The following is a 16,640-nucleotide window of genomic DNA, read 5'->3' on the forward strand; positions in this document are numbered from 1 at the left end:
CACCAAACTGAAATGCCTCTGTACCCAGCAAAGGAAAAAAATGAACAGGGAGAAGAGATAACCCAGAAAATGAGAGAAAATATTCACTAATTACATATTTGACGAATAATTAATCTCTAGAATATACAAGGAACTCAAACAACAGCAAAAAATAATTAATATGGTTGGTCTATCTGAATAGACACCTCTAAAACGAACACATATAAATGGCAAACAAATACATTAAAATGCTCAATGCCACTAATCATTAAGGAAATGAAAAAACTACAATGATATATCACCTCACTACAGTAAGAATGACTATTATCAAAAAGATAATAAAGGATGGGAAAGATGTACAGGAAAAAAAGAAACTCAGACATTTTTTCTGGGAGTATAAATTTGTATAGGTACTATGGGAAAAGGAATGGAGATTCCTGAAAAAAAATATTAAAGAATTATGACATAATCTAGCAGTTCCTCTCCAAAGTATCTATTCAAAGTAAATAATCAGAATGTTGAAGAGAGATTAGCACTTCCATGTTTATTGCAACACTATTGACAATATCCAGGATGAGACAACCTATGTGTCAATAAACAGAGGAACAGATGAGGAAAATGTGGTATATGTACACAATGGAATACTATTTAGTCATAATTATATATGAAATCCTGTCATTTGCAACAAAATAGTAGACTAGGAGATCATAATGCCAATTACAAAAAGCACACCACAGAAAGGCAAACACCATATGATTTTACTCATGTGAAATTCACGAACACCAAGCTCAGAGGTAGAGAGCACAACTGTGGTTGCCAGAGGATAGGAAGAGTAGGGGGACAGGGGGCTGGTAGGGAAAGCTTTGTAAATGACTCTAAAGTCACAGTCAGATTGGAAGAATGTTATGGTGTTCTATTACAGATGAGTGATTAGAGTCAGCAATGTCATACTATATAATAAAAATAACTACCTGAGAGGATTTTTAGAAATTCTCATCATAAATAAATGATAAATGTTTGAGACGATATATAATATAGAAACTAGGTTGATTGATCATTATACAATGTATAAATGTATACTGTATCCCAGTATAGGTGTTATGTTAATCAAAAATAATTATTTTTTAAAAAAGAATAAGAAAGTAAATCAATGTCAGAATGAACTTTTTCAGAATTTTACCTAACACATGCAACAATTCACAAACTTGTACCAAAACAATTTTTTTTTTTTTAAGAAAAATGACTGAATCTCACTAGGAAGTGTGAGCTTTGGAACACTTTTAACTTAATTTAGTTCTTTTCTATACTCCCTTACTCAGCAGTAACACTGAAAATGACACTCATATTTTCAGTACTAGAGGGAGGGAGGGAAAAAAAAAAAACAAACCTCATTCTCAAAGAACTGTTATTATTTGACCTGTATGGTGCCTCCCTGGAAGAACACCTGAAAAGACTCATCTTATTTTTTCTGGTTGTGAACTCATGCAGTGTTAAACCACCATGTGGTGTGTCTTTATTAAAACATCTACAGTCAAATATTTTGGTAAATGAAGCCTGAGTCAGTGCAAAACAATTGGGCAAAACAATAAGAACAACCAAAAATTTTGGAAATAAATGATGAAGACTTTAAAAAACTCTAATATTTTCCTTAAAATATAAAAGCCAAAGTGCAGGTACATGAATGTGCACATGTTCAGTAAAGACCTGAAATATATAAATTCTCACTTGTGATTGACTTTGATGGTCTATGCAAGCAGGAAATTAAAAGCTAAGAAAAAGATGTAAACTGTCCAGCTGCATTGCAAAGAAATGACCTAACTTGTACACAAATCCACTTCACAAAGTCTCAGAAAGGTTTTGCTTTCAGGAGTTTAAGGAAACATCTGTCCAATAATTTAATTATTGCAATGATAATAAATCAAGGATGTCTATGACCAGAAAAGAACAAAAATTTAACACAAAAAGTTCAGAAATGTTACCAAATACTGGGCTGGGATTGTGGCTCAGCAGTAGTGCTCACCTAGCACGTGTGAGGCCTTGGGTTCCATCCTTAGCACCACATAAAAATAAATAAAATAAAGATATTGTGTCCAACTACAACTAAAAAAAATACATATTAAAAAAGAAATGTTACTAAATAATTACTAGTAAAATAAACAAGCAAAAGCAAATCCAGGAAAGAAAGACAATCTGATTTCCAGAATACTCACATTATAATATTCTTAATACCTAGTGTTACCAAATAAAATGACAAGGCCTGCAAAGAAAAAAGAATACGGGTCATACAAATGAAAAAAAAAAGGCAACCAATAAGAGACTATGCATGAAGAAACCTAGATATTTGCTATATTGGATAAATAAATTTATGTCTGTTATAAATGTGTTCAAAGAAATAAAATAAGCCACACTGAAAAACTAAGGAAAATTATGAGATAAATGTATCACAAAATTAAGAAAATAAATAATATGTGAAAATTATAAAGATATAAATTCTGGAATTGAAAAACACATCTGAACTAAAAATTCACTAGATTAGATAAACATCAAATTTTATCAACCTAGAGAATCACTGAATATTAAATTAGTAAATTCAGATTATCTATTGTGAGAGACAGTAAAAAAAAAGAATAAAGAAAAATTAACAGAATCTCAGAGTTCTACTTGACATTATCAGAGAATATATGGAGAATTCAAGAAGGAAATGATACATAAAAGGACAGAAAGAATAATGGAAGAAATAGCGACTAAAAATAGCAAATCTGATGAAAACTTTTACATAACCAAACACAACAAAATCTAAGAAGAAAAGTTAATATAGAGCCTAAGAGCTGTTGGATATTATCAAGTATACCAATATATGCATACATAACTAAGAAGATAACCTCTAAGGGAGCTAAATTCTAAAAATTTCACACTTAGACACAGCATCATTGTCAAACAGCAAAAAATAAGGATAAAATCTTCCATGTTGCACGAACAAAGTGTATCATCATGTAGAAAGAATCTAGAGTGAAATAATTACCTGAATTCTCATCTGAAATTATGACTGTCATAAGATCATGGGTGATCTATTCTAAGTGTTAAAAGAGAAAAGAAACTGTCTTGATTTACAATAATTATGTGAATACACCAAATTGAATCTCATAATCATATACATCCACAAAACTGGGATTCTAAATAGAATAAGATATACTTCATGCTTATATAAATGTACAAAATAAATTCTACTGTCATGTGTAAATTAAAAGAACCAATAAAATAAAAATAATATAAATAATAAATGTAAATTTAAAAGGATGGGTAAATATAAAATAAAATATATATGTGGATTATATATAATATATGATAGTATATATATGATATAATATGTAATATATAAAATATATAATATTTTAGTACATGTAATATATGATACAAAAATATAAATAGAAAATAAAATATATGTCTGGTTTATTATAATATATAATATAGTATAATGTAATATTATGTATATTACATAAAATATATATGCAGATCATGTATACTACATTATATGATATATATTATGTTATATAAATATATATGTGGATCTTATATAATGTATACATTATATAAGATCCACATATACATTTTATTTTAAATTTATATTTTATTTTATATTATATATTATATTTATATTTTATTTTATAGTACATTTATATTATATATTATATATAATCCATATATTTTATTTCATATTTAACTTTCCTTTTAAATTTATATTTATTGTATACAATATATAACATATAGTATATAATATATAGAAGATATAACATATACATCATATAAACAATTGTTTATATATATTTATATGTTATGTATAAATAATTTTTTATATACTTTGATGAATCACATGTATAAAGATACAATCTCTGACTTTAAAGCATAAATAAGGATTGGCAAAAGTATATGTAAAGAAATATTTTACTTACTATTGAAATGCAGTTGGGAATTAATTCAAATTATGTGGATATGAATTAAGGTTATATTTATGATTCTCAAGACAAATACTGTTAGGGTTTAGATATTAAGTGCTCACAAAAGTTCATGTTTAAGATAATGCAAGAAAGTTTAGAGATAAAATTGCCTCTAATCAGTTTATTAGCCCATTGATATGAATTAACTGAGTGCTAATTGTAGGCTGATAGGTTACAGATAAAGGAAGTAGTTCACTGGTGGTCTGCCTTTGAGGTTTACATCTTGTGCCTTCTGAGTTGAGCTCTCCCTCTGCTTTCTGGTTGCCATATACTTGGCTGCTTTTCTCCTCCACACTCTTCTGTCATGATGCTCTGCTTCACCTTGATCCCAGAACAGTGGAATCAGCTGTCAATGGACTGAGACCTCTGAAACTGAGAGTCTAATAAACTTTCCCACCTTTAAAATTATTCTCATCAGGTCTTTTGTTCACAGTGGTAGAAAAGTGACTCAAACAACTATTAAGAAAACAAATAACAGTATTTAACTAAAAATAAACTGGAAATTAAAATGACATCAGAAAATATGTATGAAACACAAAACAACAATAATGGAAAATTAAATAATTAAAGTATACTAGATACATAGAAAATAAATAATAATAAAGGTCAGAGATTGTTAGCAGTTACATTAATTGTAAATAGGTTAACCTCCAAGCAGAGACAATCAACATAACCCCAATTTTTTTTTTTTTTTTCAGATTTTAAAAAGACCTCCCAACGAGGCTTTTACTGAGACTCACTCCCAGGCGGAACTTGATCAGACCAACAGAGTGGACAGGAGAAGGGTCTGAGGAGAAACCACGTGAGAGCTTGACTGGACTGGAATTTTATGAGGCTTACAGCAGGAAGGGAAGAGCTTGTGACAGGAAAAAAGTGTTTTTAGAGTCCCTTGTCCCACTGGAGTTGGTCAGGGGAACTGACTGAGATCCAGGATTAGTCAGGACATCCTGCTGATTGACAGGTTAGCCAGGAGATCCCACTGATTGACAGGCGTTTCCGTTGGCGCCTGACAAAAATTGATTTTTGAAAATATCAAATAGTTAAATTTATAAAGCCAAAAGAGAGAAGTTTTAAATTACTAACATTAGTCATGAAAGTGGGGTTATTACTCCTGACCTTACAGAAATAAAATAATCATGAAAGACTATTATGAACAATCATATCCAAACTACTTATGGGAAGATAAAAAATTCCTAGAAACACCAAAGTATCATATTGAAAAATAAATTTAAGGTAGATCTATAAAAATAAGGAGATTAAATTATTAATTTGTTAAAAACTCCCAACAAAGAAAAGTCCGGTATTATGTGATATCACTGGACATTTCTACTAAATACTTAAAGAATATTTAATACTAATCTTTTTACACATTATGTCAAAAAAGTGAGTGCTGATAATATTTTATTATTTATTCTGAGACTTGTATGTCCCTGACATCCAAATAAAACAAAGATATTATAAGAAATTACAATTATTGACTGATATTTTTACAACTAATAAGACAGAATTATTCAATAATATTCCAGTCAACTGAATCCAGGAACATAAAACTAGATTACATATAATTTCTAAGTGATATTTAATCCCCAAATGATATAATACCAAAAATAATCACCACAATAAATGCATGGAAAGTATTTTTCCAAATACAACAGTTCTTTATAGTAAAAACAGTTAGTAAACTACTCAGTGAGACTCTGTCTCTAAATGAAATACAAAATAGGACTGGGGATGTAGCTCAATGGTTGAGTGCCCCTGAGTTCAATCCATGGTACCCCCCCTCAAAAAAAAGCAGTAAGTATACTAGTAATGCAATGTGGTATTGATTCATTCTTAGGTTAATTTTTTTGCCTTTACTCTTCCAAATTTTTAAATATAAATTTGTAAAATGTCCTCTCAATAATATATTAGGTATTTTTTCAACTATCAGATATGATTTATGTGCTTCCTGAGGATAATAAATGATTATATTTTCACCTATCTTGTGATTCTTTCACTTTGAATCTATATGCCTTCTTCCATTATCATCCTTTTCCTGTTTGGACAATATCCTTTTACCATTAATTAAAGGTAGGCCTACAGGACCAAATTCTAGTTTTTGAGAATGTCTTTACATTCCCTTTATTCCTGAATGATATTTTCACAATATATATATATATATATATATATATATAACAATTGATCATTCTTTGCTTTCAGCACTTTTACAGTGATTTGCACATCTTTATGTGCACCATGAGTAAAGATAATACATTTCTATCATTCAAATTGGTGTCCCTGTATAGGTGATATGTCATTTCACTCTGGTTGCTTTAAGAATTTGTCTTTGGATTTCATTAATTATTATGTCACACAAATTTATGCAAATTTATTCTATGGTTTCTTGCTTGTCAAGTTTCTTAATATAGGTTTAGATGTTTCTGCCAATAAGTTTTCAAATATTTTCATCAGTCCAAGATTTTTAGCCTCCTATCTTGGACTCCTATTGTGTAAATGTTATAAATTTTACTAAAGTTTCATATAAGTCCCTGAGGCTCCATTCCTTTATTTTCCTCTGGATATTTTTTATTTGATATTGAGGTTCAATAAATTCTATTGATCTGTTCTGGAGTTCACTGATTTTACTCTCTACTAAGGAGCCCACCTACAGAGTTTTAAGTCTAGTATTTTCTTTTTAAATTGTGTACTTCCTGTTTCATTGTTTTATATAAAATATTTTACTTGCTAATGTTGTCTATTTTAATTTTATTTAATAACTTTTGTCATTGCTCTTGCATTATTTTTATGATGGCTATTGATGTATATTTTTAAACTTGTGATTTTTATAGATTTTTGGTTTCATGAACAATTTTTAAATTAGTTCAAGGCATTTTGTATATTATGCTAGGTGGTCATTGATCCTACTTAGATCTATATTAGCAGGCAATCACCATATTTAAGTTCAACATGTAAGTATCATCTATATTCGTGGGCTGAGCAACCATGAACATTTGTTTTTGAAGCTCTTGGAATTGTATACTGGTCTGCTTTATTTTTCTTACTCCACTTGCGTTTCTGCTGGATTCCTTGTGATAGCATCTATGAGGATGGAAGGTATTACCTTGTGTGCATTATGTGCCACAAGGTGAGTTTTGGGAATGCTGGACTCTTGTGATCTTCTGTTTTCTATGTTGTGTTTCAGCCATCTGTCATCCATGGTTTTTCTGTTGTATTTCATCTTGAGCTGATTGAAAAGGAAGCACTACCTTGGTCATCTTTTGTTTGTGTAGAAGGTCAGGTACAATAGTAATTAAGTAGCTTTCTGTCAGTTGGTAGATTAGGAGCCTCCAGAACCAATTACACAACTGACACTTGATGGAAAATTGAGAGATGCTGAATTTGGATTCATTTCTAGCACTGGTTATAAGATTGGGAGACTCTTGCCATGGGTCACCTTCTGTCGCTGGTGGAGGGCTAGGACATGAGCACCTTCAGGTACTATTGGTGGTTGAATAAGCAGCAAAGGTGCTAATTCTAAGTGTGGAGCAAGGAATGGGTTGACAAACACATATTACTGCTGTTCTGGTCGCATTGACTCACTACTTCTACTGGATATGGTTCTCTCTAGTAAGTCTCTCCTGAGATACAATTTTATGATTTCCTTGACCCGAGAGAACTGGCTTTTTGTTTATATTTATTTTTATTTGAGTTTCAAATATATAAGAGGAGATAACCCATTTAGAAATATTTTAAAAGATTTAGGATTTAAAATAAAATATTTCAAGAATTACACATAATAAGTCTTAAAAGAGGATGTTGATCATAGCAATTGTTTTGTACCAGCAGTCATTTTCTATTGGCTAAATACTATGCCAATCATTATAGGTAGATTTAAGATGCTTATTTTTCTATACCTTCATGTTTATGCATTTTGTGTTTATTTAATATATTTTATTCTATTTCAAATTTTCAAAATAATGTGATAATTAATTTGTTTTTATTCTCTTTCCTTTACCAAACAATCTGATTTTGCTATGCCATATAAAACAATAACACACCTGTATATTTATGTCCATATGTATATATTTTATATGTATATCTATAACATATATATGCATATATGTTATACCTGTGTGATAGATAATGTATAAACATACATATATATTAATATGTAGATTTCCCTGTGTTACTCTATCCAGCTTATTGAGTCTGAGCTAGAGACAATTACGAGGAAAAGAAAACTAAGTTTTAAAAAATTATATCAGGTTAGGGTAATTCAGCTATGACAGATATATACTCAGATTTTCACTGTAATATATAAACATATGCTAATGACATAGACTTGTATTTTATACATAGAATAATGTATATCTTAATCTAAACAAACTTTGAGTTAACTTCAGAGTCACTTAGTGCTGGTTGTATGCTCTTACATCTTTCAATGTTCCTATTGTATCTTTTTAAAATTTGTTCCAATTAGTTATACATGACAGTATAATGATGTTTGATACATCATATATAAATGGAGTATAACTTCTCATTTTTCTGGTTGTACATGATATAGAATTACACTGGTCATGTATTTATAAATGCACATAGGGTAATAATGTCTGGTTTATTCTACTATCTTTCCTACCCACAAAGTCCCTCCCCTCCCTTCACTCTCCTCTGTCTAATCCAAAGTATCTTTCTTCTTATCCTATTGTATCTTTGAAGAAAAAAATCATGTATCCAACTTAAGTGAACAGTGAGTGCTAAACTGTTCCCTTTCTGCTAGATAAAGTGTGTATTTCTGTATTTTAACCATAGAAGTAATACTTTAAAAATCCAAGATGATAGGTTCATAACTCTGACTCAGTGCTGGAATTCTATCTGAATGAATATCAACATCATTAAAACACTTTTGCTCTATGCATTAGAAAATGAAAGGTAAAGATCTTTATTTTTTTAATTTTTGAATTAAAGTCAAGAAAAATCAAATTGAATCTGGCTATTTTATTCAATTTATTATATTATGTTAACAAATTTCTTTTTAAACAAGAATTTGTTTGCTTAATAAAATATAATTTTTTATAAACTTTAAAAAATACCAGCATTGATTCAGAATTCTTCATAATTTGTGGTAACTATTTTTAATACATTTAAAAAAATTTTTAATATATCCTACTTTGGCTAGTCTCAGATATATGAGTTAATTGATTAATTTGATTATAGATCTCTGTTGGAAAGGAATATAAAAGAAGATACATAAAAGATACTGGTACATTTTCATATATATGACACCATTTTTAGGACTAGAATACACATTAGAGAATATTCAAAAGCAATCACTGATTTATTATAAGGAGATTGCCTTCTCCTAGAACCTCCCACTAAACTTTAACAGATGACATCCTAATGTTAGATAGAAAATTGAACATTACATTAAATTTTAAATTTAATTAGTAACTTGCTAAAGTCTTAGAAGAATTGGCCAAAAATATTTCTAAATATGATTGTACAATTTTATCTAACCATTTTATATTTTTCAAAATGGTTAAAAAAATTATATCACATTGCATCACATTTACAATGAAGTCATCTTGGCTTAAAATTTTCCTTGTGGGAAGGTCTTTAAAAACAAAATTAATATATATAAGGCTAAATAAATAAATTTTCTAATTTATCTCCAATTTGGTTTGGAAGTCTTATTTATTCTAGAGAGTATCATGTGTTTTTATTTTCTAATGTCTAAAAATGCCAATATTTATTTACAAGAATGTTGGACATTTACATATGTGCTGTGGAGTATTTTTTCAAGTATATTGACATTAGAAATATTGGGTTGTTTGTGTTATTGAGAAGTAGAACTTGGGCTGGGGCTGTGACTCAGAGGTAGAGCGCTCGTCTGGCATGTGCCAGGCCCTGGGTTCGATCCTCAACACCACATAAAAATAAATAAACAAAATAAATGTATTATATACAATTAAAAAATAAATATCTTTTTAAAAAGAGAAATAGGAACTCAATATTGTGTATACAATTCATGTTTCTGATATAAGTTCTAAGAATATTTTCTCTCTTTTTTGCATCTTTCAACAAAATTTTAGAAATGTCTTTAAATTTATATAGAAAAAAGATTCAGGGGCTGGGGTTGTGGCTCAGTGGTAGAGTACTTATCTCTCACAAGTGAGGTCCTGGGTTAGATCCTCAGCACCACATTAAATGAATAAAACTAAAGATACTGTGTCCATGTACAACTAAAAAATATTTTTTAAAAATTCAGGTGTTTTATTTTATTTTTAGTCAATATTGTATAGAATAGATAGGTCAGTTTGGGAATTTTATTTTCAATATTGATTCTTATAAATTATGATGGTGGATAATTTAAGTTTTCATTTTTAAAATTTACTTTAAACTTTTTAATCAAAATTTTGTCTTTTTGGTAGACAAGTCTTGACATATTTTAAAAATATTTCCTCATTATTTTATTATACTTTAATGCAATATTATCTGATACATTTTGTCTTCAATTTTGTACCTAACACGTAGTAAGAGAAAAAATGTTGGCCTTATATTCTGAGATCTGATAAATTTACTAACTAGATCATGTAGATTTGTCAGGATTTCCTATATAAATGATTGTGTAATCTGAGTAAATAGAATTTTATGACTTCGTTTTCCATCCATTTGCTTTTTATTTCTTAGTTTTACCTTTTTACTCCATGAAAACTTTAAATAAAATGCTAAATGTGATTGGTTAGAGCATATCTTACAGTGTAGCTCCAAGTTTTATGGGAAAACCAGGCTTTACCATTAAATTTTCAATTTTTCTAAGGTTTATCATTGAGGAAATTTCTTCTGTTCCTAACATATTGAAAGTTTTTGTTTTGTTTCATTATGCATGGTTGTTGAAATTTTATGAAATGCTGTTTGAACACTATTAGAGTTAAATATATTATTTTTCTTTGTTATCAATATGCAAATCACATTTTTTGAAAAAAAAATAATTTTTTGTATTAAACCAACCTTTTGTTCTGGAATATACTACATTCTGATTTTTTTGTATCCAATTAGCAAATAATTTGATCAGGCATTAGCATCTATCACCTTGAACGATACTTTTTTATAGTTTTCTTTCTCTTGTTGGATTTTTCTTATGATAGAAATTATTTACTCAACTGGTATTTTGGAAAAGAATTTATGTAATAGTTATAGATTGTAGAATAGTGAATTTGACTATCTTAGAATTCTCCAGAAAATTTTATGGTCCTGGATTTTATTTGTGGGAACATTTTGATGAATCCAATTTATATGTATTTGATAATTAAATATATTAATGTATATATACATATATATCTTCATATTTTCTCTTTCATAGAAAGTCAACTTTGGTGAGTTGTATTTTTTCAAAGATTTTTTTGCTTCATATAAGTTCTCAAATTTTTTATAGTAAATTTAATCATAAAAGTGAATTTTGATAGGTTTGTAGAGTCTTCCCAAATACATTTTTTCTTATTGGTTTCTAATTAAATTTCTTCATAGTCAGGGAGTATTTGATCTTTAATTTCAATTCTTTTATACTCAGCGAGACTAGGTTTATGGTCTCATATATGATCTATCTTAGTCAATGTTGTAAATACATTAGAAAATAATGTATATGCTTCTGTTTTTAGATATTGTTCTGTAAATGTAAATCAAGCCATAGCATTTGATATTGTTCAATTTTTATACCATAATTTATTTTATATTTGTCAATTACTTTGAAGTAATATTGACACGTCTCAACATAAATGTGGATTTGTCTGTTTCTACTTTGTTTTATCAATTCTATCAACTTATGTTATAAATGTTAAGTGCATTCTCCATTAACTTTTAGTGTCTTTGTGAATCACTTATTTTATCAATATGAAATAGGCCTCTTTGTCCACACTAGTATAATTTTTAAAAAGTCCTTTTCACATATGTTGCCTCACATACTGATTTATTTTTGTGGTTGTAATACTTAAAATTTACTCTCAGAAATTTTTAGATATGTAATAACTTGTTATTAACTGTAGTTACCACAATCTCTTGAACTTATTACTTCTGCAAATTAAAATATGGTATTTTTTGTCTACACAATATCTACCCCAAAATTAACAACATTATTTACCCCCTGTGTCAGGTAACCACCATTTTATTCTGTTTCTGAGTTTCATTTTTTACACTGCATAATGTAAGTGATATTATGTGACAATTGTATCACTATGTCTAGCTTATACCACTTAATATAACATCTACCACATTCCTTCATGTTGTCACAAGTGACAGTATTTCCTTCTTTTTTAAGGCCTAACAATATTTCATTGTATATTTATACCATACTTTCTTTAATTATATAATGCAGGACACTTAGGTGGAATACATACCTTGGTTATTATACACAGTGCTGTAGTGAATATGTTAGTTCAAAATCTATTTAACATATTGATTTAGTATCCTTTGAAAATATTCCTGGAGGTGGAATTGCTACATTATATGGCACATCTCTTTTTAATTTCTTGAGGAAATTTTATAACATTTTTACCAATTTACATTCCCACAAGCAATGTTAATTCTTCTTTTATCTCCAAATTTTTTCCTACACTTTATTTTTTAAATAATAGCTACTCTGAAAGGTATGAAATGTTATCCCATATTGGTTTTAGTTTTCATTTCCCAGGTGATTAGTTATTTTAAATATTTTCCCACAAAACCCCTGCCCATTTTTGTGCCTTCTTAGATAGGGATAGATTCATCTTTGTACACGTTTTTGTGAACTGAAGGAAGGGAACAAGGAGAAGGAAAGGGAGGGAATGAAGAAGTATTGAGTACTGATGTGGAGGAAATGAAATTCCATGCATGTATGAATATGTCATAAAAATGAACCCAATATTAGGTATAACTATAGTGTAATAATAAAAACGTTATGTAAAATAAATCAGGCACAGAAACTTAAATGCCACATTATCTCATGTAGAATTTTAAAAATGTGAACTTGTAGAAACTGGGCATAGAATGGTGGTTACCAGAGGCTGGGAAATTGAGTGGGGGGAAGGGAAACGATTGACCAATGGGTTCTAATTTACAATGAGATAGGAGCAAGAAGTTATGGTGTGGTGTTACATAGGAGGTTGACTACACATTAACAATGTACTCTATATTTCAAAAAGCCAGGAGAAAGGATTTTGAAATTTTTCATCAGAAAGAAATTATAAATATAAAGATTTTATATATATATATATATATATATATATATATATATATATATATATATATCACTTGATTTATATATTATACAATGCATGCATGTATAAAAATATTTCATGAGATACTGGAATTGTGGCTTGCCTAGCATGTGTGAGGCACTGTGTTAGATTCTCAGCACCCATATAAATAAATGAATAAAATAAAGGTCCATCAAGAACTAAATATATAGTTTTTTAAATTGTAAAATATTACATGATATAACATTAGTATGTACAACATTTGTTTTCATTTATCAATTAGCATACATTTAAAAATAAAACTGAAAATGAATTTTAAGGAATTACCCTTTAATTTCCAATAACTATTTCCTTTTCTTCTTCATTTCATTCATGTAACAAAAATTTAGTGCTACCTATGAGTCAAGCATATTTCTATGTGTTTAAGATATAGCAGTGAAGAGAAATTATCCCATGCACACATATAGCTTACATTTTTAGCAGAGGAACTGATTATATTCAAAGTATACATTATGAAAGTGTTAACTGCTAAGAAGAAAAGTAAGGTAGGGTAACAACAATAATATGTCTATACTTATAGAATATCTATATTATAGTACAAATGTGGGTCATGTTTGCAATTCAATTTTCAACTAAAATACATTTGCTTCAATTGATTTCTCCTTATCTACTTAATGCAGTTGTTGCTGCCTGTGAATAAGACATGATGTGCTTGGATTTCATAAATGTTTAGATTGTTTATATGTTACATATTTCTCACCTGTAGCCCTTTCTTACAAAGTAACACATTTTTTTTTCAGAATTATGAAAGCATTTAGGCAGTGAATTCATTGCCTGCCATGCAATTACACATTTTAACCTTATAATATATTTACAAATAAATTGTACATTCTATATTATAAAGAAATTCATTCTTTTTGTTTATTGATGTTTAACCTGCTTTAAGGCAGATTTGTTAATTCTCTCTTGTTGTGCATGTGTTTCCCCTGCTCATTATGGAAACTTTTAGGAGAAAAAGGGACAGATACAAAGCATTTTTTTATATCCAGGATTTTTACACACTAAAATAAATAAATAAACTATGAGACAAGGAAGTCTGACCAATGGTGTGGCCTGCTCTGTGCTATATGTTAATGGGTAGAATGGGAAGTTAGCATCCTTCAAGGTTCTAATAGAATATCCAAGAATAAGTAGGTCCCGAAAGTTTTACTTTTTGGTTTGAGAAGAATAATATGGGTAGATCTTAGAAGTTACAAAAAGGCCAATTATGGCAGATGACAAGGAAGGTATGAAAGATATATATGAAGTTAGACTAGGGATAGTGCTTAATTTAAAAAATATAAAGTAGTGTCATATGCATAGAGAAATTTAATTGCAAATATCCTGTTTTCTTGGGGCTATTATCTTTCCCTAGTGCATGATAGTTATACATAATAGTGGGATTCATTTTGAAATATTTATTAACGCATAAAATATAGTTTGTCCCATTTCAATCCCCAGTACTTACCTTTTCCTTCCCATTATCCCCAACTTATCCCCTTCTTCAAAGTAAAAAAATGTTTGTTTTTTCCTGAAATGTTTTCAGAGACTTTCTTAGGGAACATTCCATAAACATTGGTATTTAAAAGACGATTAAAAATTGAAACTACAGAGAATAGAGCAACAATGTTGCAATCATTTTTTCAATTAAAAAAGAGATTCTTAACCTTTAGCACACATGAGCATTGGGATACCACAAAGTGTTTGTTTATTACATGTTTTGTGTCCTGTCAACGGTGTTTTTGATTCCATAGGTCTGGGAAGTCCTGAGAATTTTCATTTCTAACAAGCTCCTAGGTAACCCTTATGTCATTTGTGGATAAGCCTTTGGAAACTGAAACTATGAGTCTTTGGCTGTAGTTTTAGAGCCACATTATATTAAAACCTAACAAAGGTAATCTAAATTTGTCACGATTTAAAAATGGATTTTAAATTGCATCTGTTACTTTTATATTTGATGTAGCAAGAGTAAAATGCGATAATATTGGCTTTTAATCTATAAAAGTAAAGAACAGAGTATGTCCACAACATTTTCCACCATATTTCACCCACACACTTTCTAGATTCTACAAAAAGTATTATAAACCAGGTTTTCAATGTTTTCAACTAAGTTTTTCAACCAAAAAAAATAAAAAAAAAAGTATTGGACAAAATAAATAATCATTCATTAATGTTTCTTGTTCATATAATACATTTTACTGAATACCTCATATATTAAACCCATTTATAGTTGCCAACTTATGTCTCTTCTCCTACAATGGCCACAAATGGAATCCTTATTTTTTTATCACAGTGACAATCAAAATATAAAATGATGCATATGAAAATCACCATCAAGAAGGATGTTGGTTGGGCCATGTGGAACAGTTTTAATAAAGCATAATTGGAAGTGAGATGAAATTCTAGTGGAGTTTTGATTTACATTTCTCTACTTGCTTGAGATGTTGAACACTTTTTCATATATTTGTTGATCAATTGTATTTCTTCTTCTGTGAAGTGTCTATTCAGTTTCTTAGCTCATTTATTAATTGGGTTAATTTTTTTTGGTGTTAAGTTTTTTGAGTTCTTTATATCTTAGGGATTAATCCTTTATCAGAGGTGCATGTGGTAAAGATTTTCTCCCAATCTGTAGGTTCTCTTCTCATGTTATTGATTGTTTCCTTTACTGAAAAGAAGATTTTAATTTGAATCCACCCAATGTATTGATTCTTGATTTTACTTCTTGCACTTTAGGAGTCTTGTTCAGGAAGTCAGAAAACTTGAAATGGAGCCAATATTTGACCCAGCTGTCCCACTCCTCGGTTTATACCCAAAGGCCTTATAATCAGCATACTACAGTAATATACCACGTCAATGTTAATAGCATCTCCATTCACAATAGCTAAACTATGAAACCACCCTAGGTGTCCTTCAATAGATGAGTGGATAAAGAATATATATATATATATATATATATATATATATATATATATATATATACATTCAATGTAATATTACTCAGCTTTAAAGAAGAATGAAATTATGGCATTTGCCAGTAAATGGATGGAGTTGGAGAATATCATGCTAAGTGAAATAAACCAATCCCCAAGAAAAGCAAAGGCCATGTATTTTCTCTAATATGCAGATACTAATTCACAATAAGGCAGGGGGCACTAGAGAAGACTAGCATTACCTTAGATTAGGTAGAGGGAAGTGTAGGGAGGGGAGGGGAGGGGTTGTGAGAATACAAAAGATAGCAGAATGAAACAGACATTATCACTGTATGTATATATGTGACAATATGACCAATATGATTCTACGACATGAACATTCAGAAAAATAGGAACTTATATCCCATCTATGTAAGATACATCAAAGTGCATAAATGCATCCTACTGCCATGTACAACTAAAACAAATTTAAAAGATTTTTTTAAAAAATA

The sequence above is a fragment of the Marmota monax genome, unplaced genomic scaffold (assembly GCF_021218885.2).
Source record: "Marmota monax isolate L192 unplaced genomic scaffold, Marmota_monax_Labrador192_F-V1.1 WCK01_AAM20220418_F8-fsc00054, whole genome shotgun sequence".
Taxonomy (NCBI): Eukaryota; Metazoa; Chordata; class Mammalia; order Rodentia; family Sciuridae; genus Marmota; species Marmota monax.